The following is a 12,378-nucleotide window of genomic DNA, read 5'->3' as shown; positions in this document are numbered from 1 at the left end:
CAGCTAATTTTTGTGGGTTTTTTGTAGAGATGATGGTTTTATCATGTTGCCGAGGTTGGTCTCGAACTCCTAGGCTGAAGCCATCTACCTGCCTTGAGTACAGGTTTTTTGATACAGAAATGATTATCACTTGGAGTTCAGCTTGGATTCTGACAACTTCCTAGATTTTCTTCCCCCTGGGGAGAAGATGGTTATTTCTGGCTTAGGAAAGATAATATTTTAGCTGCTTATCTGTGCCCCACAGCTGGCAGAGAAATGCAGTACACTGATCGTGAAGTTGCATCTGGAACCCTGAAAACTCCCAGACCTTAATGTTTCCAAAGAGATGGAAAAGACACATAGCTTCTGGTTTTCGTTTTTTTTTTTTTTTTTTTTCTAATTACTTGGAGGTCTCATTGAACCAGGACAGTGACAGAATTTTATATTTACCATTTGTTTTATCTTTTTCAGTGCATGGTAATCAATAGGGGAAAAGTCACACTAGGAGCATTGAGCCCTTTGAGAATATCACAGCTGACACTGGAATGGCAATTGTGTAAGGGTAGAAACTTTGTTTTGTTCATTGCTGTATTTCTAGTTCCTAGAATAGTGCCCATCGCTCAGAAAAACATGTTGAATGAACATCCACCACTTACCACAGTAGCTGAATGTAGCCATGCTTTTAACTCTCTCCTTGTCTGTTTTCATTTATAGTTGACCTCGGTAACGAAGGTTTTAGAAAACTTGAGCAGGGAGTAAGACTAAGCTATAGTAGTTTTACACAGTGGGTTTTGGTTAATGCTCATGATTAATTTATCTTCCCACCATAGAATGGTCTTACCTAACATGCTACAGAATTCTAGTTTCTGATATGTGAAACGTTAATAGACATAAAGGAAACACTAACAAGCTGAAAAAAATGACCTAAAATTGTGGCAGTTGTAAATCTACTTCTTAAAATTTTGCACCTCTTGAATTTTTAAAATATTGCCTGTATACTCAAATTTTTCTCTGGATCTGTTTCTTAATATTAAATGCATGTGTAAAAAAATCTAACATCAATGAAAGTGAAAAGATTGTTTTAAAATTATTCAGTGTTGCCTTCTTAAGGTTTTGACTCTTAATTATCCTTCATTTGAAAAGTAAGACAGGATGTAGAAAGTATTCTATTGTTTTTTTCAAGTTAACCTGTATCTCAGCCAAAAAAGTGCTGCTTTAGTCCCTAGTACCCCTCAACATTTTAGGAGGCCTGGCCAGAGCCTCTTAGTTTTTCCTCATGAATTTGGTTCAGACTTACTAGTTTTTGTAGCTGGGGTTCTTTTATTATGTAAATGGTACAAATTGGTGTGTCTCTTTGCCCTTGTTGAAGCTGATGTGCTAGGTGGTACACCGATGGTCACATAAACAGTTCTGTGTAGGTGCTAAATATGTCCATTCCTTTTTGGCCTTCTTAGGACCTCTGTGCCCTTCCTTTTAGTCATTACCTCATTATTTTACAGAAAGGGACTTAGAGTGTATTGTTAGGTCTCCCTCTCCAGTGAAAGCTGCATGATGGTATCCAATACTGTAGTATTTAATAATTTAGTATATTTTTACTCCCTTTAGGGTTATCTTTTACAATGGAGAAAATCCTATCCATGTGGGACAATATGTGTACCAATATGTGATGGTTAAAGTTTTACCCTCTTATTTCAGGTAACTTCCAGAAAGGTATATTTATTTATACCCATCTTGGAGATGGAACCTAAGAACCCTGCCCACCCCTCTTCCCTGTTTGTCTGTTCATTAGTGCTTAATGTGTTTTAAGCATCCTTTACTACCTTTTAGGTAATTGCTTAGATTTAACGTAACCACATTACATTCTACTACCTCTACATATACGTGAATGTTCAAGGTTACCCAAATATAACTACTCTTATTCCTTGAGGTAGATATATGACTGGTATCATAGGAGATCTTATGGTACCAGAGAGCTTCTTTCAGACTCACCTCTACTTGGCCCTTTTTTTTCTTTCTTTCAAATAAGTCGTGTGTGTGTGTCTTAAATTTAAAAGAGACAGGGTCTCAATGTCACCCAGGCTGGGAGTATAGCATTGTAATCATAGCTCATTGCAACCTCGGACTCCTGGGCTCAAGCAACCCTCCTGCCTCAGCTGCCTGAGTACCTGTGACTACAAGTGTGTGCCACCATGGCTGGCTAATTTTAAAAAATTGATTTAATTTTATTTATTTATTTATTTTTATTTTATTTTATTTTATTTTATTTTATTTTGTAGAGATGGGGGTATTTCTTTGTTGTGTAGGCTGGTCTCAAACTTCTGGCTTCAAGCAATCCTCCCACCTTGGCCTCCCAGAGTGTTAAGATTATAGGCATGAGCCACCACACCCTGTCTACATGGCCCTTATCTGACAAATAGTCCTAAGAGGCATAGGCAGTTTTTAATTTTGCTCCCAGTGTTTCACAATGACACACTAGTTTCTAACCAAGCAGAGTTTGATTGTGGCTATTGGGAAGAAGTCTTTGCCAGCATTAAGCCCACCTACCCGAACCCACCTACCCGAACCTTTTTTGTTGACTCTCACTTGTTGTTTGATCCATCTCTTGGAAGTTAATCGGCACCTGTGGAAACTTTACACAAACACTTCTGTATTACAGAAGATGTCTCATCTTTTTGACAGAATAATTTATCGTGTAATTTTTAGAACATGTCAGGTAACTTTTACAGCAGATACAGTGATTTTCCTGAATTAAATCTAGCACCATCAGTTCATTCTTGCCCTTCGACTTGACCTGTCTCTTGAACCATTTCTCCCCTGATTTACCTGTGGGATGTACATCTACTTGGGATGTCACTGTTAAAGCCAGCTTATCATAGCTCGATAACTTCGTTGGAATCTCCCCTTCATTTCTTAATGATGATATCCTTTTTCTAGTTACCATAGGCCTTACAATTTTTCAGTTATTTTTGACAACTTGCTCTGCTTCTTTTTGTCCATTATTTTGTTGTTTGTTGTTGTTGTTGTTGAGACAACCTAGGGTCTTACTTTGTTGGCTAGGCTGGAGTGCAGTGGCACCATTATGGCTCACTGCAGCCTTGACCTCCCGGGCCCAAGCCATCCTCTCATCTCGGCCTCCTGAATAGCTAGGACCACAGGTGTGCATTGCTACACCCAGCTTTTTAAATTTTTGTAGACATGAGGTCTCCGCATGTTGCCTGGACTGATCTTGAACTCCTGGCTCCAGTGATCCTCCTGCCTCAGCCTCCCAAAAATTGGGGTTACAGGTATGAGTCATTGTACCTGGCCAGATAAAATTTTTGAAAAAAAATATAATGTCCTTGCTCTAATACAAAGGAAAAATAAAAAGGAAAATAATAGTATGTATTTCATGCAAATACTCAGGTAGAATTACACTCTTGCAGGAAAAGGTTCCACAGATTTACAAATCCCCCAACTCTCCTGCTGTACTATGTTGTATTTAATACTTAACTAACTTAACAGCAAGAATGGTCTTCATATTAAATACAGTTCATCTTTGAAGTTGCAAATTATGAGTAGCTATTTTCATTGTCATATAGTGTGTGTGAATAATATGGCCTGAGTTATAAAACTTAAAAGTTACTGGGGAGACAAAAATATTATGTGTAAAATGGTTAAGATACTTTATTGTTGCATATTTAGCTTTCCTTTTATGGTTCTTAGTTAATAATGTACCATATTTTACTGACTTTTTTTTTTCTTTTTTGAGACGGAATCTCGCACTGTCGCCCAGGCTGGAGTGCAGTGGTGCAATCTCGGCTCACCACAACCTCCGCCTCCTGGGTTTGAGTGATTCTTGTGCCTCAGCCTCCTGAGTAGCTGGAACTACAGGTGTGCGCCACCACACCCAGCTAATTTTTGTATTTTTAATAGAGCTGGGGTTTTGCTGTGTTGGCCAGGCTGGTCTCGAACTCTTGACCTCAGGTGATCCACCCACCTTGGCCTCCCAAAGTGCTGGGATTACAGGCGTGAGCCACCCCACCTGGCCTTGACTTCTTAATTTCAGAGTTTTAATATTCTGAGCAATCTTGTTCATTTATGTGACTTCGTATCATTTTAACAGTTCAAATGGACGAGTCATGTTTGCACAACTTTAGAGAAATTATCACAAAGGAACCAGGTCGATTAGATATTTTGTGAAGTTCAGATTGTTGCCTAGTGGTGACAAGAATTATTTGTTTTTGTTTTGTGTTTTTGAGACAGAGTCTCGCTCTGTGGCCCAGGTTGGAGTGCAGTGGTGCGATCTCCGCTCACTGAAACCTCCACATCTCATGTTCAAGTGATTGTCCTGCCTCAGCCTCCTGAATAGCTGGGATTACAGTTGCATGCCACCACGCCCATCTAATTTTTGTATTTTTAGTAGAGACGGGGTTTTGCCTTGTTCACCAGGCTGGTCTCTAACTCCTGACTTCAAGTGATCGGCCTGCCTTGGCCTCCCAAAGTGCTGGGATTACAGGTGCGAGCTAGCGTGCCTGGCCAATTCTTTGTTTTTCTACCATATTCTTCTTACCCTTTTTCTTAAAAGGACAGATCCCTTGATAGAAGCCAATTATGTGTACAAAACACCTTAAACTAAGTTCAAGCCTAGAGTGTCTGTGATCTTTTTAGTTTTGTAAAGTACCTGTTCCTGTAGTGGCAATGATTTACCCAAGAAGCCATCAGAAATGATGCTTGTTTGACTGAGGAAAAACTTAAATAAGCCTATCTGTGGGCTTTGGAAAGCTCTGTTCTGTACAATTCTGCAATTTCTGAAGGCGTGCTAAGGCTTGACTGGGTTGGTTCTGTGCAATTAAACATTCTAAAATCTGTGGTTGATTAAATACTCCATGTTGCACCAATTTTTAAGAATCTTATTGTCATAGCATTATGACTGGTAGAGAAAGGTCTTGGGAGATCTAAGTGGCTTAAGTTGATTCTTAGGATATTTGTCATTATAAAATTACTGATTTTTCTTTTGCAGACTTCCTTATGAAACCTCCTAGTAGAAAAAGTTCTTGGGACAAACTTCATTTGGTAGGTTTGTTTCTCCCCTCCTGCCACCGCCCCGCCCGCAATACTCTCTCTGCTGTTTCGAGGCAAGGAAAAATTAATTTACAGGTTGATTTTTGAGGATCTGTTTGTCGATGTTCATGATTATTTAGATGAATTTTTCTGTGTTCACTTTAATGTCCTTACATGTGATGGTTTTTTTTCACTAGGACTCATACCAGGTCACTTTTTCTATATATAATTGCACTGTAATAGTGTACTGGAAAACTTGTATTTAAGTTGAGATTTTATGAGTTGCAGCACTAATCATTTGTCTAAAATAAAAAGTTGTCAATCTCCAGTTTTTGTTATTTATTTTATTTTTTTTTATCTTTTTTTTTTTTTTTTTGAGACAGTCTTGCTGTGTTTCCCAGGCTGAAGTACAGTTAGGTGATTATAACTCACTGCAGCCCTGAACTCCTGGGCTACAGCAATCCTCTTGCCTCAGCCTCCCAGTTGCTGGGACTACAGGTGTGTGCCATCACGCCTGGCTAGTTTGGAAACTTTTTTTTGTAAAGACAGGAACTTGTTCTGTTGCCCAGGTTTTAAATTCAAACTTGCTTCTTGTTTTGAGTTTTCTTAAATTGGTATAAATCTATATGAAAAATAAGGCCTCTTATTACTAGAGTTAGTTCAGCAGTTCCCCCTTGTCTTCTTTTGCTTTTCAAGGTTTCAGTTATCCAACGTCCAAAAGTACTAAAATATCGAGAGAGAGCAAGAAAGAGAGACACCACACATTCATATAACTTTCATTACAGTGTATTGTTGCTTGTTCTATTTTGTTATTAGTTGTTAATCTCTCACTGTTTCTAATTTATAAATAAAACTTTATCATAGGTACATATATAGAGGAAAAACTATATATATAGTTTTCAGTACTACTTGTAGTTTCAGGAATCCACAGGGGGTCTTGGAACATATTCCCTGAGGATAAGGCAGGGGATTACTGTAGTGCAAATGTGAATTTTAATGAGAAAAACAAGTTCTGAAAAATTTGCGAGTTCTTTCTCCAGTATGGCTGCCAAACCTTGTCCCTTTTCATAGACCTTTGTGTGTCTCTTACTATGTAAATCTTTCACTGCCTCTTGTTTCTGCCACTTGTTTAATTTAGGGAACTATAGTACAGTTTTATTAGAAGACAAGTTATTGCCTTGGTTTTAAGTTCCTAAATCCAGATCATTTTCTTGTTCAGGAACTGTTGCCTTGCCAGTGCCTCTAGAACAAGGATCAAACTCCTTAGCATAACATTTCAGGTTCTTTACAGGTGGGCTTCAAACAGCTTGTCACCTGTTTTCAGTGTGTACCAAGTTCATCTTTTGTAGCCACACTGACCTACCTTCTGTCTCTCAAATACTCTCCAACGTGCTTTTTTGTCTTACTCTGCCGCCATGCCATTCCTGTTCCTCTAGTCTCAGTAGCTCAAAATTTGGCTGGTTCAGTTATTAAAAGCTTGAGTCTTCCAGAAAGTCTTCCTTAAGTGTCCAGCTCAGAATCTTTCTCTGCTTTTTGTATTACCATGGAATTAAATTTCTATATCTTTTAACATACTCTATCTTACTAGTTATATTTGTCTGTCATCCCCACAGGATTGGGAATGCCCTTGAAGGCAAGAACTGTATTCATATTTAAACTGTCAGTTCACAGAAACACTCCTAAAGTCCTGGGATACCAGTGCCTTCTCAGTGTAAATTCTTCTTGACTAGGGTTTTTGTTTTGATAAGAATAGGGGAGGAGAATAGATTGTTTTTAGTAGAGATTGGTCAGCATAATCTTGTTGGTTTAGGTTACTGTTTTTTCCCCACTTTTCTGTATAGTGAAGGATCATAGGGTATATGTAATCTGTGCCCTTGTAGTCCAAATTGCTCAGTATATTATTTGAGGTATTCTTTTTTGCAAGTATAAGTTTTAGTTTTGAGTAAGGAATTGAGTAATTTTCTTTAACAGGTGCCTGAAAGATGAGATTCCACGTTCAATAGGAAGATTAAATGTTGCTTTGTTTCTGTAAAGATTTCTGAGAAGTCATATCATGGGGCGGTACTGATGATGGAGCTGAGAGAAGCATGCAGGTTCCAGTTGTCAAATTCTCATATATTAAGAAAAGAAAGATTATTTTACCTTGAGGCTTGGAATAGGAATCTTAATCTTCATTTAGCCTAGGGGGTGGGGGAGTGTTGCAGATTAGATCTGTAGAGAAGGAAATGTCATCCTTTTTAATTAATTAATTAATTTATTTTGAGACCGTCTCATTCTGTCGCCCAGACTGCAGTGTGGTGGTGCGATCTTGGCTCACTGCAACCTCCGGCTGCTGGGTTCAAGCAGTTCTCCTGCCTCAGCCTCCTGAGTAGCTGGGACTACAGGCATGCTCTACTACTCCTGGCTAATTTTTGTGTTTTTAGTAGAGATGGGGTTTCACCATGTTGGCCAGGCTGGTCTCGAACTCCTGATCTCCAGTGATCCACCTGCCTCAGACTCCCAAAGTGCTGGGATTACAGGCGTGTGCCACTGTGCCGACCAGAAATGTAATAACATAGTACTTGGCTCAGTAGCATTTAATATTTGTATTGCCATAATGTAAATTTGTAAAAGTGTTGTTATTATTTTTTTTTTTTTTTGACACAGGGCTGACTCTCTTGCCCATGTTGGAATGCAGTGGTGTGATCATGGGTCACTGCAGCCTTGATCTCCTGGGCTCAAGTGATCCTTCCACCTCAGCCTCCTGAGTAAATGGGACTACGGGCATGTCCCACCTTGCTGGGCTAATTAGTTTTTATTTTTCTGTTTGTGGAGACGGGGGTCTCATTATGTTGCTCAGGCTGGTCTTGAACTCCTGGGCTCAAGTGATCCTCCCACCTTAACCTCCCATAGTGTTGGTCTTACTGGCGTAAGCCACTGCCCCAGCCACATTCTTATCTGAAGAAGCAAGATCTAGGTTTGAAGAGAAAGATGTGAATGTATTTAATTTTGATGCCAGGAAACATACTGTTTAATTAATATGTGCCCCAGATTAAAGGAGACTAAAGAGATATAAAAATAGCTTCAATATATGATCCCAGACTAGATCCTTTACCAAAGCGGGGAATATTGCTGTGAAGGATAAAGGATATGATTGGATTCATTGACAAAATTGGAATAGATATGGTAGGTTATTATAGCACTTAAATTTTCTGAAATTGAAACTAGAACTGTGGTTATATAAGAGATTATCTTTCTTAGGAAATGCATACTGAAATAGTAAGAGTTAGAGATATTTGTATGCAAACCTCTTTTAAATGGTTCAAAACAGTGTGCATGTGCATATGCGTGAACAAAAAGAAGACAGCGTTGGAAACTGTCCTATCCAAATTATCTGTAATGAAACATTTAATGAAGTACAGTCTTTATATAACCATGTGTTGTCATATGTATGAATACATGTACATACTAACTTAAAAAGTGCTTATTACATGCCAGTAACTATTCTAAGCATGTTATATGCATTAATATCTTAATTCTCACAACTCTTTGATGCAATGATTGTTCTCTTTGTTTTCTTGATGAAGAAACTGAGACTCAGAGAGGTAGTATGATTTGCTGTCAAGGTCATAGTTAGCATATGGCAGCCCTGAGAGCCATTGCTTTACATTCCTGATTGTTTTTCTTGAGGTTATTGCCTTAACACTCCGAGTTTAAATGAAAATCTTTCATTAAAACTTATTTTGAGTTTTGAGTTTGCTGTTTAAAAGCTTTTTTAAAAGTTTTCTGTAGAAAAATTTGTTATCCTAATTGCAAATGTTTTAAAAGTTTAAAAACTGAAAGTCGCTGCTCCCAATCTCTTCCCTAGAGGGGTAAATTGTTAACAACCATTATATGATTTTTTTGTATGTGTATAAACATACTTCGGAATTAATACAGACAATGCTTAGGCATATTTTTATTTTAACTTCTAAAATTACAGAACACTGAAAACGTATGGCAAGTTGATAAATATGTGTTGGTGTTTTTTTTTTTTTAAATAGAAAAGTATGTATGTACAGTCTTTGGCAATAATCCCTCTGCATCCCCTCCCCCAAATTTATATGCTTTTACCTAGTATATTTTTAAGAATAATTAGGGCTACATAAATAGTGACTTGTGCATACATATGGATAAGGGTGGTTATGGTGGCTTTTTTGGTGGTAATAGAAAAATGGAAACAACCTGAATGTCTCACTAATTGATGGATGGTTAAGTTATGATACATTGGGGTATAATGGAATACCAAACTGCCATATGTATATACTGACATAGGAGAGATTTGTTATATTAATTGAAGAATATATACTGAAGAAACTACAGTATGGCTTCCCCACCCCACCCATTTTGGGGGGTAGATAATGTGTGTCTTTGTACACTCATTTGCCACATAATGACGTTTTGGTTAGCAACAGACTCAAGATACAGTGGTAGTCCCAACAGGCCCAAGATACAGTGGTAGAGATTAAAATGGAGTTGAAAAATAACTATCACCTAATGGAGTTGTAGTTGTCATAATGTCTTAGTACAATTGCTTTATTTTCTTTATAAATTTAGTGTAGCCTAGTTGTACAGTGTTTATAAAGTCTATAGCAGCATACAGTAATGTCCTAGGCCTTCACACATTCACTCACCACTCGCTGACATACCCAGAGCAACTGCCAGTCCTACAAGCACCATTCATGGTAAGCGTTGTCCTATACATGTGTACCATTTTAATCTTTTGTATCATTTTTACTGTATCTTCTCTGTTTATGTATATTTAAATATACAAATAGGCAGCACTGTGTTACAGTTGCCTGTAGTATTCAGTACAGTAACATGCTGTGCAGGTTTGTAGCCTAGGAACAACAGGCTATATACCATATAGCCTAGGTGTGTAGTAGACTGTCCCATCTAGGTTTGTATAAATACCTCTGTGATGTTTGCACAACAGCTAAATCTACTAATGAGGCATTTCTCAGAACATGTCTCCATCTTAGTTAAGCGAAGCTTGACTGTATGTGCATAAACTGTCTGGAGAGACTTATGAAATAGTTAACAGTTGCTTTACTTACATTTAGAGGAACTAAAGGGCAGTAAGGAGTGAAAAGCGAACTTCTGCTTACCAATCTTTTTTTTTTTTTTTAAATAAGTTTAACTGAGATATGTTAATATAAAATTAACATACTATACAGTTCACCCATTTAAAGTGTACAGTTCAGTGGCTCAGTATATTCACGAAGTTGTGTAGCCATCACCACAGTCCATTTTAGGACCTTTTTCAGGTCAGGTGTGGTGGCTAATGACTGTAATTCCAGCATTTTGGGAGGCCAAGGCAAGAGGATTGTTTGAGATTGGGAGTTCGAGACCAGCCTGGACAACATGGTGTGAGACTTCCCCTTTCCCCGACAAAAATAAAAGTAAATTAGCCAGGTGTGGTGGCTTGCACCTGTGGTCCTGGCTACTCTGGAGGCTGAGGCAGGAAGATCGCTAGAGCCCAGGAGTTCGAGGCTGCTGTAAACCGTGATCCTGTGATTACAGCACTGCAACTCTAGCCTGGGCAACAGAGCAAGACCTTGTCTCCAAAACAAAACAAAACTTCATGTTCCATAGCTCTCTCCCCTCAATCTCCCCCAGCTCCTGGCCCCCACTAATATACTTTCTAAGATTTTCCTGTTCTGGACATTTCATATAAATGATATCATACAATATGTGGTCTTCTGTGACTGGCTTTATCATTTAGCATAATGTTTTCAAGGTTCATCCACGTTGAAGCATGTATCAGTACTTCATTCCTTTCTCTTTTTTTCTTTTTTTTTTTTTTTTTTGAGACAGGGTCTCGCTCTGTTGCCTAGGCTTCTGGTGTCCAGTGGCATGAAGATCTGGGCTCACTGAAACCTCGGCACTGCATCCTGGGCTCAAGTGATCCTCACACTTCAGCCTCCCGAGTGGCTGGAACCACAGGCACATGCCAGCACGTGCAGCTAGTTTTTGTATTTTTTATCTTTTTAAATTTTATTATTATTTTATAGAGTTGGGGTTTTGCCATGTTGCCCGGGCTGGTCCCGAACTCCTGGCCTTGAGTGATCCACCTGCCTGGACCTCCCAAAGTGCTGGGATTACAGGTGTGAGCCACCATTTACGATACCTGGCTCAATTTTTGTGTTTTTTGTAGAGATGGGGTTTCACTATATTGCCCAGGCTGGTCTCAAACACCTGGGTAAAAGTAGTGTGCTGACTACATCTTTTCAAAGTGTTGGGATTATAGGCATGAGCCACTGTGTCTGGCCACTTAATTACTTTTTTTTTTTTTGAGACAGAGTCTCGCTCTGTCGCCAGGCTGGAGTGCAGTGGCGCGATTTCTGCTCACTACAGCCTGTGCCTCCTGGGTTCAAGCGATTCTCCTGCCTCAGCCTCCCGAGTAGCTGGGACTATATGTGTGCACCACCACACCCAGCTAATTTTTGTACTTTTAGTAGAGATGGGGTTTTGCCATGTTGGCCAAGGATGGTCTCGATCTTTTGACCTCGTGATCCACCCTCTTCAGCCTCCCAAAATGCTGGGGTTACAGGTGTGAGCCACCATGCCTAGCCTACTTAATTCCTTTCTATGGTCAAATAATTTTCCATTGTTTAGATATGCCACATTTTGTTTATTCATCCATCTGTTGATGGACATTTGGTTTCAGTGAGCCAAGATCTTCACGCCACTGCACACCAGCAACCTGTGTGACAAAGAGTGAGATCCTGTCTCAAAAAAGAAAAAGAGGAAATGAAGTACTAATACTTGCTTCAAAATAGCCCATCCCACCTTTGGGCTATTTTGAATAAATCTACTATAAACATGTATTTACAAGATTTTACATGGACATATGTTTTCGTTTTCTTGGATATATACCTAGGAGTAAAATTGTTGAGTCAAACGGTAACTCTGTGTTTAATTGAGCAACTCTCAGGCTATTTTTCAAAGAGGCTGCACTATTTTACATTCTCGCCAGCAGTGTATGATATTACTTGTTTGCTTTTACACCTGTATCTTAAAAATTCACTGAGCGCATGCATTATTAGTGTAACTAAAAAGTTAAGTATTACACTGCTTATCAGACTAATTAACAGTAATGACTCGATTTCTTCCTTTTGTGCTGTTGGTATAACTACCACTGTGGGGTTTACATTTTGCGAGTCAGGTGCTGTAATGAACCCTGAATATTGGTCACATCTGCTATTTGTAGTGTTTTTTTGTTTGTTGTTTTACATAATACCCAGACTGGTCTAATGCTCTTTCTAGTTTTAAAAGGAACCTTTAGCAAGTACTTAATTCTGAGTGGTTGCACGGTTTCCTGTGATCTCGGCTTTTTCT

The 12,378-nt window shown here is 38.8% G+C and overlaps 1 protein-coding gene across 9 annotated transcripts in view; it reads left to right on the top strand.

The window, feature by feature from the left end:
- Positions 1 to 12,378, top strand: part of MTMR3 (myotubularin related protein 3) — a 146,492-nt gene that overhangs the window by 63,998 nt on the left and 70,116 nt on the right. For 4 of the 9 annotated variants that reach the window (XM_017855589.1, XM_017855587.1, XM_017855585.1 and 1 more), the window contains exon 2: positions 4,979 to 5,031. The exons of the other annotated variants lie outside the window; for them this stretch is intronic. The gene's annotated coding sequence lies outside the window, so the exon portion shown is untranslated. The remainder of the gene's footprint in view (positions 1 to 4,978; positions 5,032 to 12,378) is intronic. 9 annotated transcript variants of the gene reach the window in all.

This window comes from Rhinopithecus bieti, unplaced genomic scaffold, assembly GCF_001698545.2.
Source record: "Rhinopithecus bieti isolate Rb0 unplaced genomic scaffold, ASM169854v2 scaffold_36959, whole genome shotgun sequence".
In the NCBI taxonomy this organism is placed as follows: domain Eukaryota; kingdom Metazoa; phylum Chordata; class Mammalia; order Primates; family Cercopithecidae; genus Rhinopithecus; species Rhinopithecus bieti.
The sequence above is the reverse complement of the archived record's forward strand: the minus strand, read 5'-3'. Positions and strand labels throughout refer to the sequence as shown.